Source organism: Ictidomys tridecemlineatus, chromosome 4 (genome assembly GCF_052094955.1).
Source record: "Ictidomys tridecemlineatus isolate mIctTri1 chromosome 4, mIctTri1.hap1, whole genome shotgun sequence".
Taxonomy (NCBI): domain Eukaryota; kingdom Metazoa; phylum Chordata; class Mammalia; order Rodentia; family Sciuridae; genus Ictidomys; species Ictidomys tridecemlineatus.
The window spans coordinates 145556024-145567089 of record NC_135480.1 but is presented as its reverse complement, the minus strand read 5'-3'; the positions used below and the strand labels follow the sequence as shown (position 1 = coordinate 145567089).

The following is an 11066-nucleotide window of genomic DNA, read 5'->3' as shown; positions in this document are numbered from 1 at the left end:
CATTTCTTTACAAGCTTTTTCTTAATAGCTTTCAGTTATTCTCTATTCCTCAAGTATAAGCCTTCTCAAGTTGGATATGGTATCTACTTTTATCTATTAATGTTAGGAAAGAATGTCCCTTTAAAAGAATAAGGAAGGAAACCTCACTCAACTAAATTTATAATGGGTGTAATTTTTAGGAATAGCCCTGAGCTCATGCAATGTTGCATAGATGGAGTGTTACAGAATGACAAATATCTATATGAAAGGATTACAATAAAAGCAAGAAGAGAACTTTACTTGCTAATCTAGTAAACCCAATGTTGAAATGACTGAACTATAACATTAGATATTATTTTTGTAAACAGGGTATTTAATAGGTAGCACAGAAAATGTCATGGTCTCTCTGTTCCTTCCTAATGAAGGAGTCGTCTTTTATTTGGCTCCATAATAGGAAGTAATTCATCCTGTTGAGAAGGTAACATTTCCTTCCCATACTCATAGCAGGCTGGAGTTTGAGGATTTTGCCAGAAATGATGTTTTCATGGAGAGAATGCTACTTCTAGGAAGCACACACAGCAGCCAAAACACCAGCCTGATGCTCAGGTTAGAGAGGAAGAGGGGCTCAGCCCCACTCAGGCTACTGCAAGGTTAATTGGGATCATGTAAAAAGCAGCCAACATTTTTTTTATGGAGAAAATTGAAAATAAGAAAAGTCATACTTTCACAGAAATCAATTTGGTGCATTGTCAATTAAAGACATTGAGATGCTATAATAGCAAAATTTATGAAATTCTCTGAAAACTAGTCAGAGAATTAGAAAAGAGAGAATGGGGACTGGGAGGGTAGCTCACTATTAGAGTGCATGCTTTGCACACATGAGGCTTTGAGTTTGATTCCCAGCACTGCCCTCCTGCAAAAGAGGGAGAATTAAGCATCTCAGCCAGACAAGTATCCATGGAATACAGTGTAGATAAAACTAGAGGGTGATCATTCCAGGTGAAACTGATTGTGTTCTCACCACCAGATTAGAGGTGAGATACAACATATTATCATGAGTCACTACTTATCCTTTATCATTCATTGTATTTGAGAATAAATCATAAATTGCATGCGGTTTTCTTCATAGCCATTGTCAATAAAATTCTTTTGTCATGTTCATTAGCCCAAATTTTACCCTTTCCTCTTGTTATGGTTTAGATCTGGAATATCTCCCAATGTCTCATGTGCTCAGAGGTGGAGCTTTTAGGAAATGATTAGATCGTGAGAGCTCTGACCCCATCAGTAGATTAATCCACTGATTAGATCGTGAGAGCTCTGACCCCATCAGTGGATTAATCCACTGAATGAACTACTGGGAGGGGGCACCTAGCTGGAGGAAGTAGGTCACTGAGGGTATTCCCTGGAAGAGTTCATCTTCTCTCTGACTCTTTCTTTCCTTCTCTATTCGTGGCACCATGAGCTGAGCAGCTTTTCTCAGTCATGCCCTTCTGCCATGATGTTGCCACCTTGGAGCCAGCTAACCATTAACTGAATCCTCCAAAACCATGAACCAAATAACTTTTTTCCAATAACAATAAGTTTTTCATATCAAGTATTTTGGTGATAGCAATGATCAGCTAACACAACTTTTCAATATTGATTCGAGTTATTTGGAAATGATGAGCCCTTCTTGATTTTTCAGGGGTCAGGGTGAGTGGCCAGTGCTTTTTCAAAATGCTCACTTACCCCAGCTTCCAACAGTGGGTGCCACATCTCACAGAGGTAAGTTGCATTTTTCATCTGGATCCTGCCTTAGCTACCATCTGCTTTGTGCCCTCTCCAGAAGCTTCTGTAACTGCCTGCTAGAAGTTCATGTGCTGAAGTCCTAACCCCCAAAACCTCACACTATGGAGGCAGTGGCTACTGTAAACAGGTTTGGGCCATAATCCTATGAGATACAATTCCAAAGATTCCCAAAGATCCTAGTTCCTCAAGTTTAAAAACCCCAAGATCAAAATCACAAAAATATTATTCTGGAGAAAGCTATTGTAAAAAATGCTTTAAAAGATGTTTATTTACCTTTTTAGAGGGGATTTGTTTGAGAAATATATAAGATTATTATAGAACATATCATAGACTATTTTACAGACTAAAAGGGAAAATAACATTTTTGCAAGTATAAACACTTAAGTTTTCTAATGACAGTCACTCGAGCATAATAGTTTTGAGAAGATACACTTATTTATTAGAAAATAGTTCAAAAAACAAAATGTATAAGTGCTTATCACTGTGTTCCTTAATTGTATGCACCCAGATTTATAACTGCAATTATCTGAAATACTATGATGGGTAACCTAAGCTTTTCAAGAGACTGTCCAAATACCACTATAAGTCACTTTCCAGGTGCAGTTGTCCAAAGAGCTGAGATCTCAAGAAATTTTTTATTTTTCACAAATGCATCTGTATAAAAAGGACCTCTCTTCATTCACAGAGGAAGTTTTCAGTGTTTGTACATACATGTGTGATGCTTCTACACAAAGTCAACATTGTGGTGATGCACTTTTGCAGAGTGAAAAAAAACTTTTTCAGTACATAAAATAAATTGGAATTCCTGAAAAGTCTTAGTCAATTTGTACTAGTCCTGAAAATGGTGGAAAATGTAAAAAAAAATTGTAAAAAAAAAAAAAGCTAACAATTTAAAATAGCAAGGGAAAAGGGAAAAACTTTATAGAAAGGAACCCCCCCCAAAGAAACACTGAAAAAGAAAATTCAACATATGAAAGTGTATCACAGGTCTAGATTCCAGACCATTTCATAATAGAGGTGGTCTGAGGCTGGATAAACTTCACCATTGGTAACTGTATCATGACGAAAGGTGCTCTTTTCTTTTAGGGTATGTTTGTCCTCAGAGATTATTTTCACATTCATTTCTTACAATGCACTGCTGTTTTTGAAATTCTTCTATCATTTTGTATACATCAACATGAGCATTCCCTTTTAAGTTTCTCCATCTTCTGTGCCATGATTCTAGGTTGTTTGGGGTACATGGAAAACCACTCTGTGTGTATTTCTATACAGACTGACTGCAGATTTGGCAGAAACAGTGCTGGTGATCCAACAGCAACACTGTCACATAAATAACTCTATCTCATCTTGCACACAGTATTTTCAAAGCAGTCAGTGGCTTTCCTCTTTTCTTCCGGTCAATGCAGCTGTAATTCATTAAAGCTCAGGGAATTTCAACAGCTGGAAGGAATGCCAACGCAGAAAAGTGACACAGGTTTAAACTGAAATTCTCATTGTTGGCATATTGTGTGCTCAATCCCTTCCCTAGAATTCATGTCTCTACCCCTCTTCTGAATTTTTTTAACCCCTATGGAAATTATGGTTTTGGTGATTTGGTTTTCAATATTTCAATGTTTAGGATTTTATTTATTTGGATTGTGATTTTTCTGGATATTAGACTTTAGGATTTTGAGGTTTGGGGACTTTCAACATTTGGGATTATGTTTTTTTGGGGAGAAGGATTGTTTCTTGGGATTTTGAAATGAGGTTATGAAACCAATAGTCCTTATAAGTAGAGGATATTAGGAAACACACACACACACACACACACACACACACACACACACACACATACATGAAAGACCATGTAAAGATAGAAGGAGAAGATGGCTAGCTACAAACACAGAGAGAGGCCTCAGAAGAAATCAGGCACCAGAAATTGAGTTCAGGGACACTTTACCACTATTATCCTCATATTTTTTATTATTATTATTTTTTTATTTTGAGACAGCATAATTGCTAAATTGATGAGGCTGGCTTTGAACTTGCCATTCTCCCACCTCAGCCTCCAGAGTCACTGGGATTGCAGGCATGTGTCACAGTGCCTGGCTTAAGAAATGCATTTCAGTGGCATTTGTGACAACCTTAGCAGACAAATACAGTTACTCTTTCTGCCATCTCCATTGCTGATTTCTGAGTGGGGGATGAGGGCAATAATGTATGTTAGACACACATAAAGGCTAGAGGTAACTGACATCAAGCCTAAACTCTTGCTTCTTGTATTCAGCCTCCTCTTCCATCTCCCCCTCCTGTTCTTTATCCTGCAGCTTATCTCAGGATAAGGCAGCCAGACACAGCTCTTTATTGTTCTACTTTCTGCACATTCCATTGCTCCTCCAACTTGGGATGTACTTCCTCGATCCTCCACCTGTCCAGGCCCCAGTTTTTTGACTGTTCTTCCAGTGCTTGCACCTTCTTCTAAATGCCCACCCTGATTTATAATTTGTGCCACAGTTTTTCAGTCTTGATTTCTCTTTCTTTCTTTGTAGTCTACCCAATTTCAAAAAACAAACTTTCAGGCAGTTCACACAGGTACATAAAAGGCAGCGATATAGCATAATTTCAGCACACGGGGAAAGGAAAATAATGGCAGAGATATAAAAGGGAGCCAAGAATGAGGCAATAATTATCTGAAAGTAGACTAGTCTTGCCACAAATTTGACTCACTTTTCAAGAAACCAACCTGAAAGTGCAAGCTTTACAGTTATACAGTTCACACTGTGTGTACAATGGAAAGAAACTGACTGCTCAAGAGATGGATAAGTGCTCCTGGTATCATCAAAAGAAACTTCTCCCAAGAGTTCTAAAACTGCTATAAAGAGTGGTATTGTCAACATCTTGACAGTGCTGAGACGTCAGGAAAGTTCTTAGGGCATTTTGCAAAAGCTCAATTTAGTAGTGGCAGCTCCACACATGCCACAGCAGGGTTCAGGTAGAGAGGTCTTTGCTGGTCTTCTTGAATTGTATTGTGGGATAGGTTTTTGATGTCTTAGAGAAAGAGAGGGATTACATATATTTTAGTTCATCATCTTGTTTTAGGTCTGCCTTAATTTTTTTTTAATTTGTACATCTTTGGGGATATATTATGGTAATTTTTTTTTTTATTGGTTGTTCAAAACATTACAGAGCTCAAGACATATCATCTTTCATACATTCGACTCAATTGGGTTTTGAACTCCCCAAATACATAATACAGACTCACTTCTGTTACATACTCACATTTTTACATAATGGCATATTAGTGACTGTTGTATTCTGCTACTTTTCCTATCCCCTACTATCCCCCCATATTATGGTAATTTGATACATGTATACATTAATCAAATCAGGGTGAGAAGCATTTGCATCTTTTCAATCTTTAACCATTTTCATGTGCTGGGAATTCTGTACTCTTCTAGATATTTTGAAATGTATTGTAGGGTGTTTTGCCATGCTAAACCTAGAGTGGTTTCTCTACTCTGTTTTTGGTGCCACTTAAAAATATATATTTCTATCCCCCTTTCATCCTCTCTTCTCAGTCTTTTGTGACCACTATTCTGTTCTGTTCTTTTCTAATATTGGGTTGTTGGTTTTCACAATGAGTGAAAACATATGGCATTTGTCTGGATCTGGCTTGTTTTGCTGGACATAATGATATCTAGTTCAATCTATGTTGCTGCAAATGACAGGATTTCATTCTTTTTATGGAATAATATTCCATTGTCTATACCACATTTTCTTTGCCCACTCACCCACTGAGGAACATCTGGGTTTATTCCATATTTTGGTTATTGTGAGTACTGTGGTAACAAACATGGGACTGTAAGTATTGTTTTGGTATAAAGACTTTATCTCCTTTGAATATATATTTAGTAATGTTATTTCTGGATCATATGGTAATCCTATTTTTAGATTCTTTGAGGAATCTCCACATTGTTTTCCATAAAGGATATACTAATTTAAACTCCATTTCCTCACATCCTCACCAGCATTTAGTCTTGTCTTTGTGATGGCAGCAGTTAGTCTTGTCTTTGTGATGGCAGCCATTCTTTGTCCACCATGACTGTTAAGAAGCTGCAGTCTCTCTTATGAGCCAGTGAGAGAGAGAGAGAGATTCAGAAACAGATGCTATTTCTTTGTGGTTTTGATTTGCATTTCTTTGATGATTAGTGGAACTGAGTCTTTTTTTCATGTATTTGTTATCCTTTTTCAGCTGGGCTTTGATAAATACTGAATCAGTGGTGGATTTGATAGTTCCTGGATAACAATGAGTGGTGGATTCCTTGATGTCAGGAAACCACAAGCTCTTCTGGGTTGCCAGCTCAATTTTGACTATTTACCCTAAGGGTGACCAGAGTCAGTAACAAAGGTGCCATTTATTTGTCATAGCTCTAAAACCAGGGGCCACCAGGAACAAACCTAGAGTCAAAGTGAGTTGGGGTCTTCGTCTTGTTACCTTGAGAGTTATGAACATGTGGGAAGAGTAGGAAGAAGGTGCAAGAGGCTGATATTATCAGATTTAGGCTTGTGCTAGGAGATTGGGGAAAGAATTCAAGGAAGCAGGACCTTGCTCTGGATTAATTGCTTTTGGGCAATTTGGCTTTTGTATTTGAATTTTTATCCAGAAGGCAGGAGGAATCAGCACGGCTAAAACCATGACTGTGAAGAAGCTGCAGTCTCTCTTATGAGCCAGTGAGAGAGAGAGAGAGAGAGATTCAGTGGTGTTCACAATGACCGTATTTTTGTCTATGCTCAGATATGATTTGGAGTGGACTCACTGTGTCTCGCTTTATCACAGTAATCGACTGACCTTTGTCACAATAGTAGAGTGACCTTGTCTGACATTACCTTCTAGCAACCCCAGGACTTGCCTGGCAGGTCAGCTTCCTACTGTCAGGGACTCTTTTTCTTTTTCTGAGAAGCCTAAACAGGACAGGCAGCCGACTGGGTGAGGAGGGGAAGGAAATACCTTCAAAGGAAGACATGATTTTGCCCTAAAACTTGGGTTTGGATTTGCTCAAACACACAGACAAATAAGGGCACTGGGGCATCTTTTTATTTCATGTAATGTGAAAATAATTTAACCCCCCCCCTCCCGAAAGACCTTTAGGACAAAACCTCATCCCAGGGAGTATCAATCTTAAAACTGGTCCTGGCACATCTGTCTGGAGTCCTGAATCATCTGGTCCAGCTGCAGGGCATGTGCTGTTTGTGACCTTCCCTTGGCATCTATAGGTTAGGACATGGTTTTTTCATGTTACTTATCTTTTAAATTTTCCTTTTAAAATTTTGAATTTTACACAAACTATTACTTAAATATCATCACTATAATATTATATTACAGAAAGTTTATGAAGCAGAGGGGAAAATAACCCTATCACTTCTTTTAACCTTTTATCTCATTTATTTTTTACACATCCATTTTAAAAGTTTTAATCGTTACTGCAGAGTTTCATAATGTGTTTTTCACTTTATAATTGCTGTTATAGCTGTGCTTTTACATGCAACTACAGAAGAATTTTAATGATTTTTTTTTAGTGGCTGCCTAAAATTTAACATAAATTTGCCATTTTCATAGTTACATTTCTGATAGCAATGTATGACTTTTTTTTCCTTCCCTGTTTGAAATAGTACTAAGATGAAAAAATTTTAAAAGTCTATAAGATTTTTTTTAAAAGACAAATGTGCTTTCAACTTAGAAGGTTTCAAGATTTTCCTTTTATGTTTGGAATTTGGGAATTGTGCAAGAATATCATAAATATATTTCTTCTTTCAATAATATTGCTTAAAATTCATTAGACACTTGTGATCTAAAAACTCAGAGATTTTTCAAGGAATAGATTTTTTTAAAAAAACTTTTGTTTCTTCTCTCTCTCTTCCCTTTCCTCTTTTCATTTTCTTCTAGACCTTTACTCTGCACATGTTAGTTTCCTGGGTTTACTGTAGAAGCCTTTTATCTTTTTCTTTATGATTTCTAGATTATATTTTTCCCTTGTGGTTTTCCTTACTTGATTCTTGCAATCTTCCAGGCCACTGAATTTGAGCACCAAGAGTGGTTTCTGGCTTAAATCTATCTACTGACATTTTCTATTATTTTTTTTTGCCATTATAAATGTACTTTTTGTTGTTGTTGTTGTTTTTGCATTACATTCTTAATACACATATATAACACAATTTTTTTTATCTCTGTTTGTATATAAGGTATGTTGACATTCAATTCATGTCTTCATACATACACTTCAAAAACAAGTGTTTGAGGAAGACTTTTTTTTTCTTGTGCTGAACTTGAATTTTCTCAAGTACTCTTACTATACTACATTTGTTACCCTGGGGCCCATTTTACTTCTGTGATTTTAATTACCCAAGGTCAATCTTGGGCTGAAAACACTAAGTGGAAAACACCAAACATAATTCAAAAGTTTTAAATAACTTTTGTTACAAAGTATTGTTGTAGTTGTTCTATTTTATTGTTAGTTATTATTGTCAATCTCTTCCTATGCTTTATATGTAAACTAAACTTTATGATAAGTAGATAGTATAGGGAAAAAACCATAGTCTACATGGCGTTTGGTACCACCCGTGGTTTCAGGCATCTGCAGAATGTTGTTGTGGTTGTCACAGGTCGCCCTCTGTCCGCTCCAGTTAGCTTTGTGTCACTGGGGACCTGCCTAATCCATGTTTATTTTCCTCTCTGCGGCTGCTGCCCCTTAGGATCTGGTGATATTTCTTTATTACTCACTGGAGTTTGGCTGCTGGGAATCCTTAACTGAGATTGAGGGTGGGGAGAGAGTGTGAGAGTGACAGCAGGAGTGCATCTCTGACCCTGACAGGTCCCTGGGTTGCAGTGGGACTTATCAGGTTCCTATCAAGGCTTGGGAAAGAGGGAAGAAGCGTTCAGCTTTCTACAGCTTTCTCAGCCTGTAGACTGAGGGAGCCCTAAGTCTACCCTGTCAGCTACTCTTCAGCTCCTTTTACCCTAGTGAGACTGGTCAATGTTTAGGAAGCTTTGGCCCAAGTTAGCTTCTCCTTGGGAGTCCAGGGATCCCAATGGATCAGGATTTTTTTTTCTCCCCCAAAGCTGACTGTTTCAGATCCTTACCCTGGGACTGAATTTTGCTGGCTGTACTAGCCAGGAGGGTGAAGGTACCACATTAGTGTGCAGTGGGCCTAGACAGTGCCTGAACCGATGCTGGCTCAGGAGAGAGAGCTAAACTTGGGGTGCAGCTGTACATGCAGGGAAAGGCAGGGTGCACCAGAGCACTATCTTTCTAAATTCCTCTCCTGCCATAATTTCCACAATTGTCCTTGATATATTAGTACAACTATTCTTTTCTATACTTTTAAAGTGACTTAATCAAATTTTTAAAATTCCTTAAGTTTTTTGGAGGGTGGAAGTGGGGAGAGGAGAAATTCCCATTCTTCAAATATTTGGTCATAGAAGACACTGCTCTGTATTTATTCAAGACTAATTTAAGTTTCATTATTTTCTTTGTCTAAGGCCACACTTTTCTCATTAGGGCTATATTTTTCTGTACTTGGTTATGATCATAAATTGTATTTCTTTTCTTTTTCTCATCACATTTTCTTTCAAATTATGCTGATATGAATTTTCAAGATGCTTTCTTACAGTAAGGGTTCTGAACCTTGGATGTAGTTGGGAATCTCCAGGGAGCCTCAACCCCAGTGAAATTCTCATTCAGATTTAAGTCATTTTTTTTTTAAAAAAATATTCTTTTCTAAAAACAGGTGCACCTGAAATACAATATAGGACATCTAATAACTATCACCCTCTTTTTATTTTTTTAATAAAAGTCAATATTCTCTTAAGTTGAGGGACATCCTGTGATGTGCCAGCTTATAGGCTGACTTAGGGCCAGAACTACCCAGGTGCCTTCTTTCCAAGTTCCAGATGCCTTCCCTTTCTCCCCCACAGGGGGCTCCCCTCTGTGCCTGCAAAGCCTGGGTCAATAAGTCATAGGGAGGATTTTTACTTTTCCAGTGTAACTGCAGAGAATCCTTGACACTGTCTGAAACACAAAAACAGTTCTGTATTTTTGTTTCTCCATCAAAAGGAAGAAGTACCTTTAGCACCTTATTTTTTTTCTGTTATTTCAGAACAGAGATGACCATTTATAACTTAATGTTAATATAATACAGGACACACACTGACCTAGCTACCTCATCGCCTGACACTCCCGAGGACCACTTTGGAAATCTGTGCCAATGACAGAATGCCCCTATAAGGTCATTTCTTCTCCTGAGCAACAGAGATTTAATGCATTATTCATTAAATCATTTAAGAAAAATTATTAATAACACATTAATAATTCATGTTCTTAAATTAGGTAATGCCCATTATAAAAATTCAAAAATGCATCAAAGAATTGTGAGTAAAACATACATCTTCTTTCAGCCCTTGTCTTATATTCTAGTCCCCTGCCTCCAAGGCACCCATAGTTATTAATTGGAATACATTTTCTGGATCAGGGGTGAGCAAACTTGTCCTACAGAGGATCAGATGATAAATATTTTACCCTTTACAGGTCATAAAGTCCCCAACAGAACTCTTCAGCTCTACTGGAGTGACCTGGGAGCAAGCAAGCAATATGAAATGTTCTCTGTGTTCCAAGGAATCTGTAACTATGGATATTGAAAGTTGAATTTCATATACTTTTAATAAAATCATATTATTCTCTTAAGTTTATTCTTCTGTTAATTTTTTTTTCAACCTTTAAAAAATATGGTAGTGGGCATGGATGGGAAAAAGGGAGATTTTTGGTGGACAGCACAGAGTTGCAGCTGTATGAAAGGAAGAAGTCCGGGTGCTGTAGTGGTTAGCTAGTGACTGTACTGAATAGAATAGTGTATAGTTCAAAATTGTGAAAAGAGGAACTTAAGTGTCCACACAATAAAGGAATGAGGAATATTTGAGATGATGGATATGCTACAATTGCCCTGATTACATCATTCCACAATGTATACAGGTATTGAGCAAAAAATACCTGTTGTACCCCATAAATATGTATGATTATTTGTCAATTAAAAAAACTTAAAAATAGTATAGGGAGAAATGCCTAAAAATATAACATGATTAGCAATACAGTTGTTAACATAGGCTCATATATATATGTATATACATATATATATATATATATAGTGGCTATATTACTTGCATGTATCTATATATCTCTATATAGTGCATCTGCACATATATATGTATAGATACATAAGTGGGTGGATAAATACATACATATATACACACACCATTCATAGCATACAAA

The 11066-nt window shown here is 37.1% G+C and overlaps 1 long non-coding RNA gene across 1 annotated transcript; it reads left to right on the top strand.

Annotated features, from left to right (window-relative positions):
* The first annotated feature begins 1115 nt into the window (after positions 1 to 1115).
* LOC110598017 (uncharacterized) lies at positions 1116 to 10484 on the top strand. Its single transcript, XR_002483798.3, has 2 exons — positions 1116 to 1743; positions 10329 to 10484. It is a non-coding gene; the product is annotated as an uncharacterized LOC110598017 (long non-coding RNA).
* Positions 10485 to 11066: the final 582 nt, after the last annotated feature.